Source organism: Nicotiana tabacum, chromosome 22 (genome assembly GCF_000715075.1).
Source record: "Nicotiana tabacum cultivar K326 chromosome 22, ASM71507v2, whole genome shotgun sequence".
Lineage (NCBI taxonomy): Eukaryota > Viridiplantae > Streptophyta > Magnoliopsida > Solanales > Solanaceae > Nicotiana > Nicotiana tabacum.
This window is the reverse complement of record NC_134101.1, coordinates 230,900,433-230,927,615: the sequence shown is the minus strand read 5'-3', so window position 1 is coordinate 230,927,615 and position 27,183 is coordinate 230,900,433. Positions and strand designations below refer to the sequence as shown.

Here is a 27,183-nt window from a genome sequence, read left to right as displayed (position 1 = left end):
GGAGAAAATAGGTTACTTATTTCCTAGATAATTTTGATGGTTGTCCGCGGCTTTTTATATGTACATATGTGTGTGTGTATTTGAAATATAACATCTATATGGAGCTTTAGAACAGAGCCAGCGTGTAATGACAAGCAGAACATAATTCATGTCCCTGGTAGCAAATGGAACAAAGTGGAGGTTGATCATTCTGACAAAATTTTATCTTTTACTGGAAACGAAACATCAAGCAGTAGAGAGGCTTCTAGCAAATGGATTATATAATTGATACTAGAAAATGACTAGTCCTTTTAGTTGATGTTCGAATTTCGGTATAGGAAGAAACTTTTGTACAAAGGTTTGCTGACTGAAATCCAAGACAAGATATAGGAAAGAACAACCCTCACTTTGATCAATCTTTGGTCATTCCTCTTCCTCATCTTCGAGGCGCAGCTTGGAGCATGGGGTAACGCTCGAGTTATACATCACAAGTGGAGGAAGGCACTCATTAATTCGAATTGTGGTTTAACGATTAATCAACAACTGAAGGCTTCTCAATTATTCAAGATCTATCATAGTTTCAACGACATCATGATACATCCGCTCTGTTTCCTAACCTCTGATACAAATTAATGCTGATTTTCAAGTTCTGAGCTGCAACATGAGGCTGACTCAAAAAGGGAAAGGAAAAAAAAAACAGATAAAATGAACAAAGCAATATGTGATGAAAAAGAACTGAGTTTGAAAAAGTACCAGCTGATTGTGAAATAGAGATTGCATGTTTCTGACCATTCATGCTCTTCCTCGCGATTCCACGAATTTACTTGAGTTTAAGAACAACGAACAGAAGATTAAACAACCCAACAATGACAATGTATCAGCGGCCAAATCGAGCTAGTAGAAAAGTAAAGGAGGAAATCATCAAAATAAAGTACCAAGTTATTCCGTATCATATTTGGAACAGCTAATAAGCATCAACTGTCACAAAGGAACTAATGAGAGATGGCTCTTTCTTTGTTATGTTGTCAAGTCTAACGAGTAAATTGAAAACTACTATCTATATATGTTTGTTATCTAACCTTGAAATCATTCCAAGTATCGCATGTTTCCTTGCCTTTCCAACTGTACTCGAACTTTTGTTTCTTCAAAGGACTGAAATAAACAAATAAACATTATGTGACGGGAAAAAACAACTAGTAAACAAACAAGAAGAAGTACATAGAAAGGATATTACAAGCGAGTTTACTGACAAAATAGCTTATGTTAATAAGAGGATAGAACTTTATGTGGCATACCAGATGAGATGACCATCAATCTAAATGCTGAGGCAGTCTCACATTTGCGCAAACATATAGATGGAGATGGAGAAGTGATGGAGAAGGGCAACTCTGCTTGTGTCCCAGGGCAAATGATGATATAGAGATGGACACCACTTTATAGCGATCCAACACGATCTGAGTGTGAGTGAGGATATGTAGCGGATTCGGCCAATTCACCAAGTGTACATTGACTATAACAATTACAAAAAAAATACAGGTTGGCTAGGTTTTTGGTTTCTACTCTTGGTTTTATATATGCATAAACAAACAAAGAATTGAAAACTTTTCTATTGGATGAGCTATACTCAAGGAAATAAATGCTAGATATTTAAAAATTTACATTTGTTTTTGTTCAATATATTTTCAATGTAATTACTGAAGTACACAAACACGCGTACACCATGTGTCCATGACGTTGAGACGGGCATTTCACATAATTAAGACTGAACCTTGACAACTCTCTGCCCAGCTTTTCCTTCCCATGTTAAGCAACAACATCTGATCACCACAATCCAGACAAAGAAAGAAAAACGATCGTTAAGTTGAGATCAGATAATCATACAAAATAGCACTAACATTATGCTGATGCTTTTAGATGTTAAATTATGGAATACAAACTTTCTGTCGTGTATGCCTTTGAACTGCCAGTAGAAATATCAAAGGTCAAGAGATAACATTTGCATTACTCCATAACCAACACCTCCTTTCTCAACTCACTGTAAAAAGAGAAACAACAAAAAATAACATGAAATTTCTGTTGAGGTGAAACTTCAAACAATACATAGACTAAAAATATTGTCAAGTAAGATTGACTCATATTTCAAATGACTATGCACATATGCTAATGATAAAAAAGGTTTCTAGTTTATTAATTTCAGCCTATACTATGTCTTTTCTTTTTTTACAATGAATAAAAATTTCTGTAGTTGCAACATTTTACCTTTTTTGTCATCTTTCATCCCGATATGAAAATGCTTCCTCGGCTTCATAGTGACAATAGACGCTACACACTGCTCAACAATATTTCATAAAGGGAAAGAATCAACAAAGAAACAAAAAAAAAAAAAAGAATTAGCTTAGATCAGTTAAAGCACCTTCGTTTTAATCATTACAGGAATTTCCCATCAACTCTTATTGTAGAAATTTAAGCAATTTTTGGCCAGTAATCCCCCTTGTCAAATTCTAGACGAGGTTTGGGCGGAAACTTCAGGCATCACATCATTCTAATCAAATATCAGCATTTTGCAATAACTGAACCATACACTGCTTGAATGATTGTACACAAAATCATAGAATGGGAAATAAATTTTGAAGAAAAAGCAATATTACCTCAGAAATTATAAGCCTTATATCGTTTCAGTTTTTTCACCGATCAAAGGGCTGATAAATCGTGTTACCGATACCTGTCAAGACAACCATTCATGTTATACAAGAGGTGAGGGGAGAGTATAAATAGGGGAATGAAGGTGATGGTGTACATCTCATTCAAAAGCCAAAGTAAGGCATGGGCCTAAGGAAAGTTTCTTTGGTTTTGTAGCCAACCTTGTTGAATGTATGGCTTGGTAGTCAACCTTGTTGAAATTGTAAAAAGTGTGAGCAAATTGTCAAATATTGTAAGCTTTAGAGAGTGAAGTTTTGGTTATAAAAGGAGAGCTTCAACTCTCATTTCTATACACCATCTCATACAATACATTTGAGTGAGAGGGAGAGAAAGGTATCAGATAGACTATAAGAAAATAGTCTGTGAAGAAAAATAGAATGTGAGAGATATTGTAGTGAGGTGAAAAAAGTAAAAAAGTGTTTTTTAAGGGTGTAGTGGTCTTAGGAGTATTTGTACTCGTTACTATATAGTGTACAATTTCTCGCTATAGTAATATCAGTTGCTCTTCTTGGTTGTGGTTTTTCCCTTATTCATAAAGGTTTCCACGTAAAATCTTAGTGCATTGTTGTTGTATTTCTATTCTTGCTGATTTAACCATAACTTAGTGTTTCACGTTTATCACTAATATCATGAATATTATTTTTGCGGGTCTATTCTATTTTTTTCAACAAGTGGTATCAGAGCCAATGTTTTGTCTGAGTATGCTCTGTGGTTGCAGCACAGTCTGAACTTCCACATCAGAAAAGAATTACTTTGGTATCCTAATAAATAGTATTTGTATTTGTGATAAACAATGGAAGTCAACACTAGTAGAATGGTTACTTTGAGTGGCACAAATTATGCCATTTGAAGGGCAAAATGGAAGATTTGCTATATGTCAAGAATTTTCATCAACCTGTCTTCACCACTATAAAGCATGAAAATAAATCAGATGGAGAGTGGAATTTGTTACACATGCAGGTTTGCGGTTTTATTAGACAGTGGGTTGACGATAATGTTTTGAACCATATTTCTGGGGAGACACATGCTCGGACCCTATGAGAGCACCTTGAAAGTTTGTATGCTCAGAAAACTGGAAACAACAAGATGTTTCCGATAAAGCAGATGTTGGGTTTAAATACCATGATGGTTTCGTGATCACAGATCATCTGAATAATTTTTAGGGGACCATGAACCAGTTATCTGCTATGAGCATTAAATTTGATGAAGAAATTCAAGGCTTGTTTCTACTTGGTTCCCAACCAGATTCATGGGAAGTTCTTAGAACTTCATTATCAAATTCTACTCCGGATGGTGTGATCTCTATGGATCTTGCCAAGAGCAGCCTTTTAAATGATGAAATGAGAAGAAAATCTCAGGGTTCCTCCTCATCAGATGTCTAGGTGACTGACTCTAGGGGGAGAAGCAAGAACCGGAGTTCTCAAAATAAAGAACATAATAGAAGCAAATCTAGAAGCAGACTTAAAGATATTGAGTGCTATTCATTGCAGGAAGAAAGGGCACAAAAAGAAGTTCTGTCTGATTTTGAAAAAGGAGAATAGAGACAAGGAAGAACAGAAAGAAGATGGCAATCGTGTGGCCACCGTCACTATAGAAGATCTTGTTATTGTCCTTGATGCAGATATGATAAATATTGTTTGTGATGAGTCAAGCTGGGTTGTGGACAGTGGTGCCGCATCTCATGTGACATCAAGGAAGGAATTTCTCATCCTATACTCAGGGTGACTTTGGAACTTTGAGTATGGGTAATGAGACTGTATCTAGGGTGGCTGGTGTTGGAACAATTTGTTTGGAAACTAGTATTGGAACTAAACTAGTTTTAAACAATGTAAAGCATGCACCTGATATTCGTTTGCACTTAATCTTTGTTGGTGTTTTGGATGATGAGGGATATGCCAGCACCAGTAGTGCTGGAAAATGGAAGCTCACTAAGGGTTCCATGATTGTGGCTCGTGGGGAAAAATGTCATAATGGACTACGGCCTATACCTGTGTTGATATGGTAAATGACGTTGAGAGCAATAGCTCTTTAACGTTATGGCATAAGAGGCTTAGCCACATTAGCAAGAAAGGACTAAATGTTCTGGCCAAGAAGAAATTGTTATCAAATTTTGAAAGTGCAAAATTTGAAAAATTTGAGCACTGCTTGGCTGGAAAACAAAAAAGAGTTTCTTTCCAGTCCCATCCTCCTTCAAGAAAGACAGAGTTTCTTGAGTTGGTGCATTCAGATTCATGTGGTCCAATGAAGACAAGGACTTTAGGTGGTGCACTTTATTTTTCTACCTTTATTGATGATTGCTCAAGGAAACTTTGGGTCTACATTTTGAAGACTAAACACCAAGTGTTGGGTGTCTTTAAGCAGTTTCAGGCTTCAGTTGAAAGAGAAATTGTAAAGAAGTTGAAGTGAATTCATACCGATAATGGTGGTGGATATTGTGGATCATTTGACGAATACTGCAAGCAACAGGGTATCAGACACCAGAAGGCTCCTCCTAAGACTCATCAGCTTAATGGTTTAGTAGAAAGGATGAACAGGACCTTGATAGAAAGAGTCGGATGTTTACTTTCTGAAGCATAGCTGCCAAATTCCTTTTGGGGTGAGGCTTTGTTGACCGCCACACATGTTATTAATTTATCCTCTGCGATTGCTTTGCAAAGCGATGTTCCAAACAGAGTTTAGTATGGCAAGGATGTTTCCTATGACCACTTGAAAATGTTTGGTTGCAAAGCTTTTGTACATGTACCTAAAGATGAAAGGTCAAAATTAACTGCCAAGACAAGGCAGTGCATCTTCATTGGTTATGGTCTTGGTAAGTTTGGTTACAGGCTATATGATCCAATTGAGAATAAGTTCATGAGAAGTCATGATGTTATCTTCGTGGAGGATCAAATCATTGAAGATATTAACAAAGCGGAGACGCTAAAATCTCCAAGTTCTGAAGGTTTAGTTAATCTTGATCAAGTTCCTCATACAAATGTGGATGACGTTGGTGGGCTCAATGATGGTAGTGATGCTCAGAACCATATTCTAGATCAGCATATCAATGGTGATGGTGATAACAATGCTAATGTTGATGAGGTAGATGCTCCTACTCACGAAGCTGTGGACGAGTTAGATTTTCCACTCAGGAGGTCTTCTAGACCTCGTACTCCTTCCTCCCATTATTCACCCAATGAGTATGCATTACTTACTGATGTGGGAGAACTTGAATGTTATGCGGAAGCCATAGAAGATGAGCACAAGGATCAATGGATTGAAGCCATGAAAGATGAGATGAAATCTCTACATGAGAGCCATACTTATGAGTTGGTAAAATTACCTAAGGGCATGAGATCTTTGAAGAACAAGTGGGTGTTCAAAGTTAAAGCTGAAAAACATAGTTTGAAGTCCAGATATAAAGCTAGATTGGTTGTCAAGGGATTTGGTCAAAGGAAACGTATTGACTTTGACGAAATATTTTATCATGTCGTAAAAATATCCTCCATTCGGACAGTTCTTGGTTTGACTGCTAGTCTTGATTTGGAGATTGAACAGATGGATGTGAAGATTGCTTTTCTTTACGGGGACTTAGAAAAGGAGATTTATAGTGAACAACCTGAGGGATTCAAGGTAAAAGGTAAAGAAAATCTTGTATGAAAACTTAAGAAGAGTCTATATGGATTGAAGCAAGCTCCCAGACAGTGGTACAAGAAGTTTGAGTCTGTTATGAGGGAGCAAGGCTACTAGAAAACTTCTTCAGATCACTGTGTGTTTGTACAAAGATTTTCTGATAATGACTTTATCATCCTCTTGCTATATATAGATGATATGTTGATTGTGGGCAGGAATGCTTCCAAGATTAACGAGTTGAAGAAACAGTTGAATAAATCTTTTGCGATGAAAGACTTGGGTCATGCTAAGAAGATATTGGGCATGAGAATTACTCGTTCAAGAAATGAAAGGAAGCTTTACTTGTCACAGGAGAAGTACATTGAATGTGTATCGGAGCACTTCAATATGAAAAGTGCTAAGTTGGTTCGAACATCCCTTCCTAGTCATCTGAAGTTGAGCAAGAAGATGTGTCTTATACAACAACGGAGAAAAAAGAGAGAATGGCCAAGATTCCTTATTCCTCTGCCATCGGAAGTTTGATATATGCAATGGTATGCACTCGACCAGATATTGCTCATTCAATCAGTGTTGTTAGTAGATTTCTCGAAAATTCAAAAAAAGAGCATTGGGAAGTTGTAAAGTGGATACTCAGGTATCTAAGAGGAAGCTCACATGAATACTTATGTGTTGGATGATCAAATCCAATTTTGAAGGGCTATACAGATTCTGATATGGCAGGTGACCTTGATAACAGAAAATCCACTACTAGATATTTGTTTACTTTTTTAGGGGGAGCTATATCATGGCAGTCGAAGTTGCAGAAGTGTGCCGCACTGTCTACAACTAAGGCGGAGTATATTGCAGCTACTGAAGCTAGCAAAGAGATGATATGGCTCAAGAGATTTCTTCAAGAACTTGGATTGCGACAGATGGAGTATGTTGTCAATTGCGACAGTCAAAGTGCAATAGACCTATGCAAAAACTCCATGTACCATGCGAGAACAAAACACATCGACGTCAGATATCATTGGATTCGTGAGAAAGTGGAGAACAAATCACATTAGGTCAAAACAATTCACACGAGTGAAAATCCTGTTGATATGTTGACCAAGGTTGTACCAAGAGACAAGTTCGAGCTATGCAAAGAACTTGTTGGCATGCACTCAAACTAGAAGACAGTGCTACCTCCTCTAGATGAATGAGACTGGAGGGGGAGATTGATGGTGTCCATCTCATTCAAAAGCCAAGGTAATAGGCATGTGCCTAAGGAAAGTTTCTTTGGTTTGATATCTAACCTTGTTGAATTGGTATGGTTTGGTAGCCAATCTTGTTGACTTGGTTTTGTTTGGTAGCCAACCTTGTTGAAATTGTGAAAAGTGTGTGCAAATTGTCAAATATTGTAGGCTTTAGAGAGTGAGGTTTTTGCTATAAAAGGAGAGCTTTAACTCTCATTTCTACACACCAAAATCTCAGACAATACATCTGAGTGAGAGAGAGCAAGGTATTTCATAGACTATAAGAAAATAGTCTGTGAAAAAATATAGAGTGTGAGAGATATTGTAATGAGGTGGAAAAAGCAAAAGAGTATTTTTTTGGGGGGTGTAGTTGTCTTAGGAGTATTCGTACTCGTTACTATACAGTGTAAAATTCCTCGCTATAGTGATATCAGTTGCTCTTCTTGGCTGTGGTTTTTCCCTTATTCAGAAAGGTTTCCACGTAAAATTTTGGTGTCATTGTTGCTGCATTTCTATTCTTGCTGATTTAACCATAACATAGTGTTATGCGTTTATCACTAATACTGTGAATATTATTTTTGCGGGTCTATTCTATTTTTCCGAGAGAAGGGACTAATAATTTTTCCTTCTCAGACTGATGGAAGAGAAGTAGAACAGTCAAATTCCAAACAAAAGAGAAGTACCTATTTTTCTCATCTAAACATCACAAGTAATCTTGACCTGAAGATGATTCCTCGGCTTCATAGTGACATTATAAGCTCCACACTGCTCGAAAAGATTTAACAAAGAAAAAGAATTAACAAAACAAGCATAGTTACAATAGACTCTTCACACTGCTCAAAAAGACTTTAACAAAGGAAAATAATTGACAACTAAGCAAAGAGAAGTAAACACAAATAAAAGCTACTGGAAAAAAAAAGAAGAAATAACTTACATCTGTTGGAGCACCTTCTTTTTAATCATCACAGGTATTCCTCATCGACCCCCCTTCTCAAATTCTAGACGTGGTTTGAGCAATGGGAAGAAGACAATAAATAGTTTAGATCAGATAATCATACAAAATAGCACTAACATTGTGCTGCTGTTTTTAGATGTTAAATTATGGAATACAAACTTTGTGTCTCGTATGCCTTTGAACTGCCAGTAGAAATATCAAAGGTCAAGAGATAACATTTGCATTACTCCATAACCATCACCTCCTTTCAAATGGCTATGCACATCACCCTGACATATCTATTAATGTGCATGGTAATCAATTTCTCATGGTTTAATATTACATTTGCAATCAACTTTCTAGAGCAAATTATTAATTTCTAACTATAATAGGCATTTTTATTTTTCACAATGTATAGTGATTTTTATAGTTGCAACATATTACCTCTTTTGCATCTAAACTTCATGTCGAAGTGAAGATGCTTCCTTGGCTTCACATTGCTCAACAAGATCTGTCAAAGAGGAAGAATTAACAAACAAGCCAAGAGAAGTAATGAAAAATGGAAAAGCAACTGAAGTACAACATTCTGACATACCATCTAATTTGTTTAATTCTAGTTTCTACTGGGAATAAAACTTCACACAGTAGGATGAATAATTCTTCTTAATCAAGAGAAGAAGATCACGTTGTTCATGGTCGGGTTTAACTGGAAAAGAGTACAAATACTTATTGATTCATTACAGAGACTCTTAGCAAAATGGTTTACACTCGTCAAACATTGCATTTATGATCTGTTAGAAAGTAAACCTCGAAGTGGTACAATCAAGTGAAAATCTTCAAGCAGAAGATTTTGTTAGAACAAATAAATCTTAATCTATGCAGACTAATCCACAGTAGAGAAAGAATTACTCAGGGCAAATCAAGTTTCATAAAATGTGTATTTAGTTGGAAAAAGGAAAATAACAAGATTACATGAATTTCTATTTAGTTGAAACATCAAGAAATACATGAACTAAAATTTTCAAGAAAAAAATGGTTCATATTTGAAAAGCCAATGCACATCCGGCTGATATGTCTATGTAGGTGCATGGTAAAATATTTCTAGTTTATTAATATCATATTATGCTATCAACTATGTGGAGTAAATTATTTCAATTTGAACCTATACCTGGTTTCTCTTACAATGTTTTAGCGCAGATATAAGAATTTATGTAGCTGCAACATATCACCGTTCATCCTAAAGTGAAGATGCTTCCTCTGTTTCATAGTGGAAATAGACTCTTCACACTGCTCAACAAGATTTAACAAGGGGAAAGAATTAACAGAAAAGCAAATTTAAGAGAAGTAACAAAAAATAAAAAGCTACTTGAAAAGAAAAAAACAAAAAGAATAACTTACATATGTTAGAACACCTTCGTTTTAATCATCACAGGTATTCCTCATCGATATATATGGTGGGAATTTGAGCAATATTTGGCCAGTATTCCCCCTTCTCAAATTCTAGGAGTGGTTCCAGTAATGGGCAGCTAGAAATACATAGAATAGAGATGGAAGAGGGCATCCCTTTTACTGGAAGAGATTGGAGTTTAGGGCAATCCCAAATATTCAGCTTAGATAGGGAGGAGGGCAGCGCTGATTCTGGAAGAGGTTGGAGATTATTATGACAAATAGGCAGCAGAGAGAGGAAGGAAGGCTTTCTTTTCACTTGAAGAGATTGGAGATTATGGCAACTCGAGATGGTCAGCTTAGAGAGGGAGGAGGGCAGCGCTGATTCTGGAATATGTTGGAGTTGATAGCAAAAGTGGATATCTAGACGTTGAAGCGAGGTGAGGCATCGAAGACCTTTGGTCGGTAGCGAATGGAGCTCATCATGGTCAAATAATATAAGCTCAGAAAGAGACGAGGGAAGCCCTTCTTCCAACAGTGTCTGCATTTGAGGTAAATTATAAGTACATAGATATTCAAGAGAGGTGAGGCTTTTGAGAACATGGCTGCTTAATGTTTTCAGATTGTCTATCGAAAGAGTTCGAATAGAGCAAGGCAACTCCCAATTTTCACCAGCAGGAATCTCTTCGTCACTACCATCATGGATGATGGTTAACTTTGTGAGTCTATGTAAACCCCACTCCTTTCGCCCATTCACCAATTTCTTGCAATGCTGGATCTCAAGGACTTCTAAATTGAAGGGCAATCCTCCTTCAGGAAAGGACTCTGTTTCTGGACACTCATACAGTTTTAGTTCCTTAAGAGATGGAAGGAGTTCCTGCATATGTTCTGGCAGCGACTTTAGATTCTCGCAGCGCATAATATTCAAAGTATGCAATGACGTCGTTTGAGCCACCGAAAGTATTTCAAGATTCTCACAGTTATAAATTCTGAGACCTTCAATCCCTTTGGGAATCAAAAGCCTTGTAACGCTGTGGCAACTTTCTACCCTCATATAGCATGCTTGTGGGACCAACTCCGGTGATATCTCATTTATAGAATTACATTCTTCCAAATCCAATTTCTCCAGAAACATGTTACTTCCTATAGAAATCATATCACCAACTGACGACTCCATTTTAAATTTCCCACAACGCTTTATCCCTAATTTCTTCAATGTATATGGCATACTGCTAAAATGCAAGGAGGTAAGAGAGTGACAGTCAGCAATATATAATTCAACAATGTGCTTCATTCCCTGAAATTGAGACAAAAAGAGTTCAGCATGATCAAAAAGAACTTCAACCTTAGGAGAACCTTCAACTTTAAACTCTTTTAGACTTGAAAGTTGGATAGGTGTCTCCAAATTGAGTTCTGGACAATTTGAAATTGTCAAACTTGTCAGAGAACAAAGATTTTCGGGCAACATTCCAATCAACTTGGGGCAAATAATAATTGAAAGATCCTGAAGTGTAGGAAACTCTCCATTCCCTGGTACGTGCCACTGTTTCCACTCCAGCATCTCTGCAAACTCAAGTCGTTCAAGAGAGTTAAAAGGCTTTTTGGAGGATGAACTACCATAGAATTCGTCAGTCACCTTTGTTATTCGACGCATCCCTCGAATTGCAAGAAATTTCAAAGAAGGAAGCTGGCCTAATGCTGGCAAGGATTAACAGTCCTTGCAGTTGCTTAGAGACAATTCCACCAGCTCAGAAAATGAATGATCAGCTAGCCAAATTGGAAAGTTTGTCCCTCTATATCCGTTGATCTCAAGTTCTTTTATGTTTGGATTTGGATGTAGCTCACCAAGTATGTCTCTTTCATTTTGTGAACTGTCCGCAATACTTACACTCCACTCCAATGATAACTTTTCAATATGTTCCTTTCCTCTCAGGTTTGCCTTCAAAGCTTCCCTTCTATCCGCCACATTTTCCAACTGTCGAATTGATAGAGTTCCATACAAGCTGCATAGTTTGCCCAAATCTTCCATTTTCGAACCACTGCGATCACCTAGAAGAAATTTAGCTCCCAATAAAACATGGAGGCTTTTCAACTTGCTCAAATGTAGCTGCATTGTTAAGCGAGAACTGCCGCTAATGTCAAGGTGATGCAAGTTTATCAACTTTTCCATCTGCTGTGGTAAATCCTCAAGGAATTCACAAGATGATAAGAGAAGTGTCTCTAAGTTATAGAGTACACAAATGGAATCTGGTAACTGCTTTATCTTTGTCCAAGAAAGGTCCAAAAATCTTAGGAGCTTTAATTCAATAAACAAGACATTTGGCAACTCCACAATCGCATAACGAGACAATGAAAGTGCCCTTAAGGATGTTAGTCTTGGCAATATATTATGAAACACCCTCTTGCTTAGAGAAAATGGATAAAATGGCTCGATACTGTAGATTGGAAGCAATGTCCTCAACTGCTCCATTTTGTAGAGAGGTTCCAACTTTTCAAAGTCACCATAGCCCATTGGATAGGACACGTGTCGACTTCGTTCCAACATATGAGACTCTTGGTACTCTTCCAACCTAACACAAAGTTTTGAAGATGCAACTTGGGCCAAATCATTAACAAGGTCATGCATTAAGAATTCCTCTGCATTATTTTTAGAAGACTCTGGAAACCTTTCAAAAAGTGATCTTGATTGCAACTCGAGAAAGAATAGGTTTCCTAAATCTTCAATTGTTTCATTTTTTTGCAACCCATGTACTAGACCATTAGCAATCCACAACCGAATGACTTGTTTTTTGCCAAATGGATAATCTTTGGGAAATATTGCACAATAGGAAAAGCATTGCTTCAAATGCACGGGAAGATCATTGTAGCTCAACATCAATGCTGGTAATATGCCATTGTCTGGCAGCTCCCAAATTTCACTTCTCAAAATGCGTCTCCACTCTTCAATCTTTGATTTGGACCGTAACAAACCAGCAAGTGTCTTTAGTGCTAAGGGCAGACCTTTGCACATAGCTGCGATTTGTTTCCCGACTTCTACATGTTCTAGATGTTCCGTAGGATCCATGTTGTCAAATGCATGTCTTCTGAATAAAGACCAAGAGACATCACTAGACAAAGTATCCATGCTAATTTGCTCACTACCCATCATCATGGCAACACTTTTCTTACGTGTCGTCACAATGATCGTACTTCCTGCATCTCCTTGAACAAAAAGATTTTTCAAGTCATCCCATGCATTATAGTTGTCATTCCAAACATCATCCAGAATAATAAGAAATTTTTTTCCCTTTAAGCTTTCCTTCAATTTGACCTGTAGCTGATTAAGATTGCTATCGTCCTTTAAGTCAAATGAGCCAATTTCTTGAAGTAAACCTTTTGTTATTCTAAAAGCATCATATTGTTCAGACACACAAAACCAAGCTTTCAAATCGAAATAGTCTTTTACCTTCTCATCATTGTAAACATCTTTAGCAAGTGTTGTCTTGCCAACCCCAGGCATTCCAACAATAGGAATTACTTTCAAACTTTTACCATTTGTATCAACAGATAATAACCGGCCCACCAATTCCTCTATTTCATTTTTCCTGCCAAAGATTTCAGATTCATCAACCACAGAAGTATCTTGTCTAGTACTAGTTCCTTGTTTACCCGTACCCGAATCAAGATACCCTGTTAGGCCAAGGCGGCCGATTTGCTTTTCCAACTCCTCCAATGTTTTAGTGGTGCCTTCCAACTTCTCCTTTATGTTAAGAAAAAATTCATCACTCAAGCACAAGTTGAGGTCACTTACTTGGCGGTTGCTTGTTTCTGCATGATTTTGATGCTGACCTTCCACCTTAACTCTCAGAACTTCATAATTGATTTCTTCCATTAAGTTTTCAGCACTGTCCACAGCATCCCGAAGTTCATTAAGCCACTGGTTGACGTATTGATTTAATGTCTGCTTATTCTCTGCATCACCTAGCACAGCTTGAAGACCAAGCAAAGTCAGCTTCAGCTTCTTTAACAGTCCAACATCATGCTTGCCCCTTTGAAATATCTTCAGCAGCTCACCATGAGGAGCAAGCCTATCAAAGAGAACATTCAAAGCTGAAGAAAGAAATGCACCACCAACTGCTAAGCCAATCTCCATTTCTGAAAGCTCCGAAGCAAAACAAGAAAATCACAAAATGATCTGCTTCACGAAGCTATCTGCTTCATTACCTAAAGTTGGAATGTAAAGACCTTATATCAGATAATGATTAAGAACTTGCAGAAGATTAACAATTCTATCTAAAAATACTCTTAGTTTTACCTGTTGAAAGCTGAGTCCGTTCTTTAGCAAAATTAACTTGTGCTTCTTGAAGACCTTATATCTCTCTCTTTCTTTCTTTTCAAAAAGCAAGACTTTTTAACAAACAAAAAAAGACAAAGACTTTAATATGGAATTAACTATTCATTGAATTGTTGAGGCGAGAGGGGACAGCCTACTTGGAAAATGATGTAAATTGGTGTGGGGTATGTGTTAGGTGTGCTCATAAAAAGTAATACTGTGTATCACTATTTATTACATATAGAGGAGATTAGGAAAGTGTGCAGAAGTTTGTCCTAATAACATAGTTAATACTTAAGGCAAGAGAGGACAGCCTAATTGGTGTGGGGTATGTGTTTGGTGTGCATTTTGCTCATGTCATGAAAATGTTTTAGAAATTTAAATGATTGTTAAATTATTGCTGAAATTCCTATGAGATACTCTACACTATACATTCTTGAAAATGTTCCTTTTCTTATCAAATTTCCATGAGGTTGTAAATAATTTTCTTGCAATATTCTCTTTCAAGTTGTAAACAATGGTAGGAAAATAATTAAGGGTGGCTTTAAATTTTAATAGTGTATTCTCTGCTCTAATAAATTTATTGATCCATTATATATAACAATAACTCAGTATAATCCCACTTAGTGGGGTCTGAGGAGGGTAGTGTGTACGCAGACCTTACCCCTACCCTAGGATAGAGAGGCTGTTTCCAAATAGACCTTCGGCAACCTCTTGGTTGGAAGTGGAGGTTGCTTACCATCAGAGCAACCCCTATTGATCCATTATATGTGGTAACTAATTGTTATTAGTGACAGTTTCAACATAACTTACAAAATCAATTGAAATAGACAACTAAATCTTGAAATTCCTTAATATCATGTTTTAAAAACTATTAGAGCTTGAGAATAGAAGAAGCATATTAACAGTTCTAGTATGAGTTTTTTTTTTTTTTTTTTTTTTTTTTGCAAAAAAGGATTAAAAACCTTAGATGGATTAAACAAATATTACTTTATCTTGAAATAATTTTTACAAAAAATATTATTTAATGTATTAATTTTTAGATAATATAAAGAAGTATGGTATACTAGTTGTGTGTTATAGACAGAATTTACGTTGCACGGATTCTCCAAAATAGTACCGCACCGTGTCGGATCCTCCAAAAATTCACTTCTTTTGAAAGATCCGACATGCACTCAACGACGTTTTTGGAGAGTTCGAGCGATATAGTAAGACATTTTTTCTTATGTAGACTATTTCTTACCATTCATTACTACTACTATATTTGTTTTGTCCCGTATAGTTGGCTATCATAGAAAGAAAAAAGGACAAGGATTAATATGTTTTTTCTCTCTTTTTCAATCTTTTTTTTTCTCTTTAAGCATCTTTGTTTTCATGCTGAAGAGGTTCATTAAAGTAGTCAGTTATTTCTTATAAAAACATTTCTCATTCCTAGGTTTTCAAAAACAAAATTACCTTTTCTTACGGTTTCATATTTTTTAATTGTGAAAACATTAAGCAAGAAAAAGAAATTACAATTTCTAAGATTTAGGACAATAAAGTCAGGAATGACAGATTGTGCCCGATTCTTTTCAAATATTTATGAGTAAGAGTACATTGATTAATTAAAACAATTTAAATACATCTGCTTACTATAAGAATCAACCCTCATCTACTTTACAATTAAGATATATCGATAACCTAAAAGTCAAATATAGTATATATCTCATATAAAATAACAAAAGAAATTTCAGCGTAATCATTTCCAAGATAACTGCAATATTGTCATTATATCGTATATTAGTAAAATTTAATTCTTCAATTCCCGATCGATTGCACCAAACATTCGAGTTCTTTTTGGATTTTTTCCTTGATCAATAATAAGTACAACATTGTTATCATATCGTATCATCATTCTCCCACATAAGAAGGACGAGATGCATTTTGAATTAGTCGTATATTATTATCAATCTAAGGTAATGAATTGAAATCTGAGTCACACTCACTAGAATAGCTGAAAAACTATATCAAACATTTATTTTCTAGATGGAGAACCACAATCATGAATCCTTCAGCAGTGGAGTATAAAGGATTAAAAAATAATTTAAAAGAATCCTACAAATGAAAAGGACGGAGTGCACAAAAATCATCCAAAAGTACGGGGCACTAGTAAAGTTCCCTTCGGTCTTTACTAAATTAAATATTTCAGGTTCGAGTTTTAGAATGGAGTCCTCTTTACTAGGAAGCGCTAAAACTATCATATGAAGCTTTTTATAACGTGAATACAAATTAGTCGAGCATGTGAATTCCGAGCACGGCATAGATTCAAATTAATTAGGCCAATTCAGTTTGGAGATTAATGTTTTTATCTTAAAATAGTCATTTTATCGGTTCAATGTTAAAACCAATATGTATTGAACGGTACTATTCTAATATATAACAATTATGACATTAACAATATCATAACTTTTAGTACATAGATAAGTATGTATAAAGACATGACTGTCCTTTCAAAACCTTTAATACACAAAACTAAACAGTCAATAAAGAATAATTTTAGCATAACTAATATCAGTATTACTAATATGCCATATTTGGTACTATTCTTATACACCTTACCAAACAACCCCTAATTTCAAGCTTGTAATTCTTACATCTATGTTTGCTACTTAGCTACCACAGAGACAAAAAAAAAAAAAAAAAGCAAAATTGTCCTTGTTTTCTCTTTGCAATTAAAAGTAAAACTTTTTACCCAACAAAAAAACAAAGACTTAATGGAGTCTTGTTTCTCGGCTATTCATTACTCAGCTGAATAATTGAGGCAAGAGAGGAAAGCTACTTGAGAGTGTAGAAAGGGACTTAAAAATTAAAGAGCCTAAAATTATTGTAGAAATGAAAGAGCCTAAAATAAATTTGCCTTTTGCTTCATTTACTTTTACACTCATTGTAGTGATAATTGGGCCTACCATATTATGAAAATATTTTAGAAATTGTGAAAATTTGAATGAATAGAGTATATAGATACTACCATTTCATGAAATTATTGTAGACATTTTTATAAATTTCTTAGTGAATTTTGGGTCATGATAATATCTTAATTGTAAATTAGATGAGGGTTGATTCTTATAGTAAGCAGACAGATTTCAGTTGTTTCACATTAATCAAAGTCCTCTTAATCTTAAATATATGAAAAGAATCCGGCACATGTCATTCCTGACTTTATTGTCCTAAATCTTAGAAATTTAATTGTAATTTCATTTTCATGCTTAATGCTTTCACTATTAAAAAAATATGTTAAACCGTGAGAAAAGGTAATTTCATTTTTGAAACCTAAGAATTAAGAATGTTTTTATAAGAAATGTTTCACTATTTTAATGAACATGAAAACAACGATGCGTAAAGAGAAAAGGAAAAAGATTGAAAAAGATAAAAAGAATAAACATATTAATTAATCCTTGTCCTTTTCTTTTTCTGTGATATCCGACTATACAAGACAAAACAAATGTAGTAGTAGTAGTAATGAATGGCCAGAAATAGTCTACAGAAGAGAAAATATTTTACTATACCGTTCAAACTCTCTAAAAATATCGTTGGGTACATGTCAGATCCTCCAAAAATAGTGGATTTGTGGAGGATCCAATAAGAGTGCATTAGCACTTTGGAAAATCCTCGCAATTTTGTCTATAACACACACCTAGTATACCATACTTCTTTATATTATTTAAAACTTAATACGTAAAATAATGTTTTCTGTAAATATTATTTCAAGATAAAGTAATATTTGTTTAATACACCTAAGGTTTTTAATCCTTATCTGCAAAAAAAACTTATACTATAATTAATTCCATTATGAATTCATGTGCATAGACTGTTTAGTTTTAATTTTGATAAAGTTTTGTCTACAATTTTACTCTTATTTTTAAAGTAAATAAGAAAAAAGAAAGAGGTAACCAGTGGTTAACGAAACTAGCAATGTCATCTATATTCTCGCTTACTGAGTTAGAGGGGGTTGACGATTTGCTTAAGAGTATTTTAGGGTGTGTTTGATATGCAGGAAAATATTTTTCAATTTTTTTATGTTTGGTTGGCTTAAATGTTTTAGAAAATATTTTCTTTATCAACTCATTTTCCTTCAATTGGAGGAAAATGTTTTTCTTATTAAGAGAAGGGAAAATATTTTCCAAAACTCCTTCTCAATCTTCCCCACCTTATTCCTCCACCCCACCCCACACCCATCCATCCAACGCCACCTCACCCCCTCCCCCCCCCCCCAAAAAAAAAAAAATTAATGTTTTTTTAACTTTTGTTTTTGTAATTTCAAAAAAAAAATTCGTTTTTCTGCACCCCAATATCCCACTCCCCCACCCCCCTCCCCTACAATTTTTTTTTCTTTTTACATTTTTTTTGTAATTTTAAATTTCTGTTTTTTCGTTTTTTGCACCCCAACCCCCGTCCCCCCAATACACACCCACCCCCACCCCCCACCACTAAAAAAGTTTTTTTTTTAATTTTATTTTTGTAATTTCAATTTTCTGTTTTTTCGTTTTCACACTTCCCCCCACCAACCCCTCCCCCAAAAAAAAATTCTTTATATATTTTCAGTTTTAGTTTTTTCATCTTTCGGTTTACACGTTCGAAATTTTGCAAGTTCCAAAGTTATGAGTTTGGAGGTTTATGTGTTTGGAAGTTTACGAGTTTAAAAAGTATAAAGTTTATAGGTTCGAAAGTTCGCGGTTTTTGCGTAAAAAAGTAAAGCAGCACATTAATTCTTTTGGGTTGTGTCAATTTTTAGAGACTTGGGGAAGGGTTGGAGGAGGGGAAAGGGGGAGGGAGAGGGGTGAGAAGAGTTGCATAAAAAATATTTTCCTGGAAAAAATATTTTCTACTCTCTAACCAAACAATAGAAAATATTTTTTGGAAAATGTTTTTCACTCATCAACCAAAAAAGGGAAAATAAGTGATAAAACCACTTATTTTTCATGAAAATATTTTCTAGGAAAACATTTTCCTTCATACCAAACACACCTTTAGTCCAGAATTTTTTCATTATAGTTAACATGGTCAATCTCATACACTAAACTGGAGATAATATTTAAATAGCCGCATGAAAACAATGCCTGTCTCGCCTCTTTCTGTTTGGCTAATAGATCCAGTATGGATAAAAGGTCTTTTTTAACATCAATTTGTACGAAGATAATGAAAAATATATTTATCATCTTCTTTTCGTTTTTAGAAAGGACAATAAATAGTGAATCTAGTAAATAGTTTTCATTTCATCGATTGGGATGATGTACATGAATCCACGCACACTCCTAATGTCTCAAGACAAAAGTAGGGCTGCTCGGTGGGCCGGGCCTGAACCGGACCGGACCGGGCCCGCAGTCCTAACGGGCCTGGTGGGCCGGTCCTGGGTGGGCCGGTCTTGGTGGGCCTCCTGAGCCCGTCACGGGCTGGTCTTCAAGGTTTAGCCCACGAGCCCGGGACCGTTTAGCCCGGGACAGGCAGGCGGGCCTGGGCCGGTCCTGGCGGGCCCAACGGCTATTTTTAAAAAAAAAAAAAAAAAATTCTCCAACGGCCATATTTAAAATCTAGCCGTTTGGGCTGAAAATATGACCGTTTTTAAGTTAAAAAAATGGCCATTTGGCCCCCAAACTTTATTTTAACCCCAAACTTTATATAATTACACTTTTCCCCATTTCTCAACTATAAATACCCCCTCATTTTTTCATTTTTATTCACCAATTCATCAATATCTCTCAATATCTCTCAATCTCTCTCAATCTCTCTACTACAATTACTTAATTTATTGTTGAAATTTCGTGAAAAATTGTGAACTTGTTGAATTGAAGTTTTCAAGTGTTCAACGATTTTCAATTTTCAAGAAGTTGTTCGGTAATCCGGTAAACTCGTTTCAACTCTTACGTTTTTAGAATATATTTTTGTGTGGTTTAGTTTGCATAATTATAATTAATATGGCATTTACTTTGAAAAAAATGTTTGGTAAAGGAAAAGATAAAACCGGTGAAAGTAGTGGCCAACCAACTACCCTTCCCCCGGCTCCCCGACCTAGAAAAGATAAGCAAGTTGAAAGTAGTCGCCAACCTAGACGTCCTCCTCCTTCCGTAATTCTTGATAATGATCACCCTTATTTTCAATTTACCGATAGTGAATTTTATCATAATGTTGCACCAGGTGATAAATTAGATGATGAAATTATGAATGCTCTTTATCCTAATGAAACCATCTTAGAATGAGGAATGGATAATGCAAAAACGCATAATTGCATATAGAATAATTAATTCGCGTCACACAGGTAAGTTTATAGCTAACACTGTTGCAGATATTTGTAGATATTTTTGCTTTAGCGATAAAATAATGACAATTTCAATGGATAATGCTTCTAGTAACACCAGTGCTATAGGCATGCTTACAACAACACTAAATCCTGCATTTACTAATATTTTCCATGTTAGATGTATTTGTCATATTTATCATTTAATTGTCGGTGATGGTATGCGAATATTAAACATAGAAATTGAAAAGGTTAGAATGGCTCTTAATTGGCTTTTTTATTCAAACCGTAGAAGTAGACTTAGAGAGTATTTTAAAAAATGTGATGAATATGGCCTTAGAGAAAGAAAGATTCCTAAACCTTGCCCGACTAGATGGAATTGTATGTACGAAAGTTTAGTAGTAGCATATGAATATAGAAACCCAATTAATGCAACGTTTAATTCTCGGGTAGGTGGTGAAGATGATGATGAAATGCTTGCCACTCAAGATTGGACTAATGTTAAAATTCTTTTAGATTTTTTAGAACATTTTCAAATTGCAACAAATGCATTTTCTGGGCAATATTATCCTACTATTTCAAACTGTTTAGTTTATATTGCAGCACTATCTGATTTGTTTGTTGAATTTAGTGAGGGTGGGGATATTTATGAACTTGCTATAAATGAAATGAAACAAAAGTTTAAAAAATATTTTTTTCTATCCCTCCTATTTATGGTCTTGCTGCAATGCTAAATCCTACAATGAAATTGGGAGGTCCTCATTTTTGGTATTCAAATATTTATAAGGCTTTAGATCTTTCAAATGAGGAAATTGCGACACTTGCAGATGCAAAAGCTTCAATTAAGATTAACGCTCAAACAGTTTATAATGCTTATCAACTTGCCTTAGAGCATGCTAGGCCAACTATTCCAACCCCTACTTCGTCTAGCTCACAATCCTCTAAAAAAGTTGCGGGCTTAAAAGCTCTTAAATCTTGGACGGAGTTCAGGGGTCTCAAGGTGAAAATTATGATGAAACTTCACATCTAAATGAGCTTCAAGTTTATTTGTCTCAGGGACTTGAAAAGGAGAATCCAGACGGCTCTTTTGATCTTTTGGAATGGTGGAAGGCAAGGGAAAAACATTTTCCTGTTCTTGCAAGGATGGCTCGGGATATTTTATCAATTCAAGCTTCAACTGTTGCATCAGAGAGCGCTTTCAGTCAAGCAAGACTGCAAATAGGTGATCATAGAGCGTCTATGAGGGATAGCTTGGAAAAATCAGTATTGTTTAGAGATTGGATCCACTCGGAAAGAAGAAACTTTGGAATTGCAGAAGCACAACCGGCGATAGATGAAGCTTATGAAGAAATGATAGCGGAACTTGCGAAGGAATTCGGCTTCGCTCGGAAATGGTGATGAACAAGCTTCTTTTCCACCACCACCAACGCAACCTCCTCCGAACCTTGAAGGATTTATGAGATTTGTTAGAGATAGTACATAGAATAATATGTAACTTGTATTTTGACACATCTTCCTTAGTTTTTTTTCCTTCTAATGGTGGTATTAGTACCTTGTTGTGCTCATTCCATTGGGGGAAGGATGACTAAGAAAGATATGCCATTTTTTGGTAATAAAATTTATTGCTTCTACCCATGAGCTTCTTTTCGCAATATTTCTTTGTCTATACTTAGAATTATTTATAAGCTACAATATATACATAATATACAATATATATACTACAAGAAAATATATAAGAGAATATATATACATAATATACAATATATATACTACAAGACAATATATTATGCGAATATATATACATAATATACAATATATATACTAAAAGAAAATATATTATGCGAATATATATACATAAGATACAATATATATACTACAAGAAAATATATAAGAGAATATATATACATAAGATACAATATATATACTACAAGAAAATATATAAGAGAATATATATACATAAGATACAATATAATATACTACAAGAAAATATATTATGCTACAATATATACATAATATACAATATATATACTACAAGAAAATATATTATGCGAATATATATACATAAGATACAATATATATACTACAAGAAAATATATAAGAGAATATATATACATAAGATACAATATAATATACTAAAAGAAAATATATTATGCTACAATATATACATAATATACAATATATATACTACAAGAAAATATATTATGCGAACATATATACATAAGATACAATATATATACTACAAGAAAATATATTATGCGAATATATATACATAAGATACAATACATATACTAAAAGAAAATATATAAGAGAATATATATACATAAGATACAATATAATATACTACAAGAAAATATATTATGCATGACAATTTAGTGTTTTACTATTGTTTTGTTATTTTCTTTTTCGTCAAGCACTTTAATAATTAGATATACATATATACTACATATATATTTTTAATATAGCCATGATACTACAAGAAATTGTCTTAAAAAAAAAAAAGCCCGCTAGGCCCGCGAAGCCCACGTGCCCGGCACGTTAAGCACAGGACCATGTGGGCTTAGGCCCGTCACGGGCCGGTTCCACCCATTGAGCCCACGAAGACCGGGACCGCCAGGCCCGGGACCGCTAGAGCCCGGGACCACGAAGCCCGGGACCGCGAGGCCCGGCCCGTTAGGCCCACTAAGGCCCGGGCCCGGGACAAAATACAGCATTAGACAAAAGACCTCCAAGTCTTCTTCAAAACCTTATCATGGTCCCTGTCTGGGTTCATATACTTTGTCTGACACCTTAATTAATCGATTTTCAGTCCCGAGTATAAAAGCAGTCCAACAGAAAACGTACAAATTTTACGAAGCTGCATATTACTCACTTTTTAAAAGAAAAAAATTTAATTGATACTCAATTTTTGGGTAACTTCATATACCATGTTTTTCTCTTCTTCTTCCCCTCTTTCTTTTCTTTAAAACTTGTAAGTGGTGATCGAAAGAGCAATAATTAACTCAATCTCTTTAACCTTTGAGTTTGGCAATAACATGTTATCTATTATATTTGAAATTAGGGGTTGTTTGGTAAGGTGTATAAAACAGTACCAAATATGGTGTATTAGTAATACTGAGATTAGTTATGTTGGAAGTTATTTCTTATTCACTATTTGATTTGGTGTATTAAAGGTTTTGAAAGGACAGTCATGTCTTTATACATACTTATCTATGTACTAAAAGTTATGATATTTGTTAATATCATGATTGTTATATATAAGAGTAGTACCGTTCAATACATATTGGATTTAGCACTGAAGTGGTAAAATTAAGACTATTTTAAGATAGAAGCATTAATCTCCAAACTGAACTGGCCCGAATAATCTGAATTTATGCCGTGTTCGGAATTTACATGCTCAACTAATTTGTATTTACGCTATAAAAAGCCTAATATAAAAATTTTAGCGCTTCCTAGTAAATAGGACTCCATCCTGAAACTCGAACCTGAAACATTTCATTTAGTAAAGACCGAATGTATTTTACTACCCTCGTACCTTTGGATGTTTGTGTGCAATCCGTCTATTCTTTTGTAAGTTTCTTTTAAATTACTTTTAAATCCTTTATACTCCACTGCTCAAGAAATTATGGTGGTTCTCCTATAAAATTAATATTTGATATAGTTTTCACCTATTCTCACTAGTGGGGCTGAGATTTTGATTTATTATCTTAAACTGAAAGCAATATACGATTACATCGATCTATTTCAACCCAATATTAAAATTGGGAGCAATGTACGACTAATTCAAAATGCATCTCGTCCTTCTTATGTAGGAGAATGATAATACAATATGATGACAATGCTGTATTTATTATTGATTAAGAAGAAATATTCAAAAGGAGCTCGAATTTTTGGTGCAATCGCTCGGAAATTAAAAATAAAATTTTACTAATATACGATATGATGACAAAGTTGCAATTATCTTGGAATGATCACTTTGAAATTTCTTTTGTTATTTGGTATATATGAGATATATACTAGATTTGACTTTTAGGTTATCAATATATATTAATTGTAAATTAGATGAGGATTGATTTTTATAGCAAAATATAATAGATAGATTTTAGTTGTTTCACATTAATCAAAGTACTCTTACTCTTAAATATTTGAAAAGAATCAGGCACAACCTGTCATTCCTGACTTTGTTGTCAGAAATCTTAGAATTTGAATTGTAATTTCTTTTTCCTACTTAATGTTTTCACTATTAAAAAATATGTTAAACCATAAGAAAAGATAATTTCATTTTTGAAAACCTAGGAATGAAGAATGTTTTATAAGAAATATTTTACTACTTTAATGAACCTTTTCAACATGAAAACAGAGATACTTAAAGAGAAAAAACTAAACATATTAATACTTGTCCTTTTCTCTTTCTATGATGGCCATATACAAGACAAAACAAACGTACTAGTAGCGATGAATGGTCAGAAATAGTTTACCGAAGAGAAAATGTCTTACTATATCATTCAAACTCTCAAAAAATGTCATTGGGTACATGTCGGATCCTCCAAAAGTAATGAATTTTTGGAGAATCCGACAAGGGTGCGATAGCATTTTGGAGAATTCCCGCAAAATAAATTTTATTTATAACACGCAACTAGTATACCATACTTCTTTATATTATCTAAAAATTAATACGTAAAATAATATTTTTTGTAAAGATTATTTCAAGATAAAGTAATATTTGTTTAATACACCTACGGTTTTTAATCCTTATCTGAGAAAGAAACTCATACTAAAATTGCCAATATGCTTCTTCTATTCTCAAGCTCTAATAGTTTTTACGGAAAAGGCCTAAAAATGCCACTCAACTTTTAGAAATGGTCTATCCATGCCATCCGTTAAAAAAATGCTCATTTCATGCCACTGCCTTTAAAGAAATGGCCCATCCATGCCATTATTGACTAACGTCAGTGGCATGGATGGGCCAAATAAAAATTGAGCCGTCAATAAAACATTTTCTCTTCGGTAAACTATTTTCTCTAACGTCAATAAAAACTATTTCTGACCATTCATCGATATAGTAAACTATTTTCTCTTCGGTAAACTATTTAGGATAAAACATGATATTAAGGAATTCCAAGATTTAGTTGTCTTTTTCAATTGATTTTATAAGTTATGCTGAAACTGTCAATAATAACGCGTAGCTACATGTCATGACCCGGATTTCCCACCCTCGGGAGTCGTGATGGCGCTTACTGATAGGAGCTAGGCAAGCCAATTACTTATTACTTCTTTAACAAACGTTGACAATATTAAAGCAGCGAAACATTTAATAATAAAGCGGAAGACTTAATTGTAATTTACTGTAAACAAAACGGAGATCTAAATACAACTCTACCCAAGAACCGGTGTCACAATACTCACGAACGTCTAGAGAATACTAAATACAAGGTTTGAATGAAATATATAACTGTCTGTCTCGGTACAAGAGATATCAAACTGAATAAAAATAGAAAGGGACTTCGGGCCTGCGGATGTCAGCAAGGCTACCTCGAGTGTCCCGGGACTGAAGGTCAGCTCCCGAATCTCCTACTGCTGTCCAAAAGCTGCTCCGGCACCGTGATCTGTGCAAAAAGATGCACAGAGTGTAGCATCAGCACAACCGACCCCATGTGCTGGCAAGTGCCTAGCCTAACCTCAGCGAAGTAGTGACGAGGCTAGACCAGACTACCAGATAAACCTGTACAGTTATAATATATATTGCGGAAAATAAACAGGATATAAACAGTTTATAAAAGGAGGGGGAACATGCTGTGGGGAGGTAACAGACATAACATGAAGTCTAAATTTAAAGACAGAACAACCAACAAAAACCTATATCCGGAACAAGCACACCTAATCTGTAATTTGTTGCGGTGCGTAACCCGATCTAACCATATAACAGTACTGTTGCGGCGTGCAATCCGATCCACAATTATTATTGTTGCGGCGTGCAACCCGACACAAATATATATAGTAGTGTTGCGGCATGTAACCCGATCCATGATTATCATTGTTGCGGCATGCAACCCGACCCAAATATATATAGTAGTGTTGCGGCGTGCAACCCGATTCATAACATTCAATGTTGTTGCAGCGCGCAACCCAATCCATATCAATAACTTTTATATTTGTTGCGGTGCGCAACTCGATCCATAACATTCAATAATGTTGCGGCGCACAACCCGATTCATATCAATACCTTTTATATTTGTTGCGGCGCGCAACCCGATCATTATAAAAAGAATATCTCCAATACTCACCCAGACAACAACTGCAAACAAGGGGCAAGGGGAGAAATAATTAATGCGAGAAATCCCGGCAAGGGAGCAATATCAATGAACTCAACATCCCGGCAAGGGAGAAACAGCTATAACCAAACTTATTACCACCTAACTACCTCAGATATATCTAGACATTGTTACAATACCTAACCACCTGAGCTATATCTAAACTTGTTACAACACCTAACTACCTCAGCTATAACCAAACTCGTTACAACATCTAACTACTTCAGCTATAACTAAACTTATTACAACACCTAACACAAGAATTATCAACCTAGGCATCCGTAATATCAACTAAGAACACGATGCAAGGGAACCACAACTCAACAATAGCCCGGCAAGGGTGCAACGTGATAATCTCTTCCCTTTCTTACTTTTACTTCACAACTCACTTCACAACTCGAGCCAATACTCCAGTTATCACTTATACTTTCACAATTCGTTATACAGCTGGAGTCAACGCTCCTCAA

General features: G+C 35.1%; 1 pseudogene; it reads right to left on the bottom strand.

Annotated features, from left to right (window-relative positions):
* Positions 1-246: 246 nt before the first annotated feature.
* LOC107803159 (putative disease resistance RPP13-like protein 1) lies at positions 247-14,217 on the bottom strand (annotated as a pseudogene).
* Between the last annotated feature and the right edge of the window lie 12,966 nt (positions 14,218-27,183).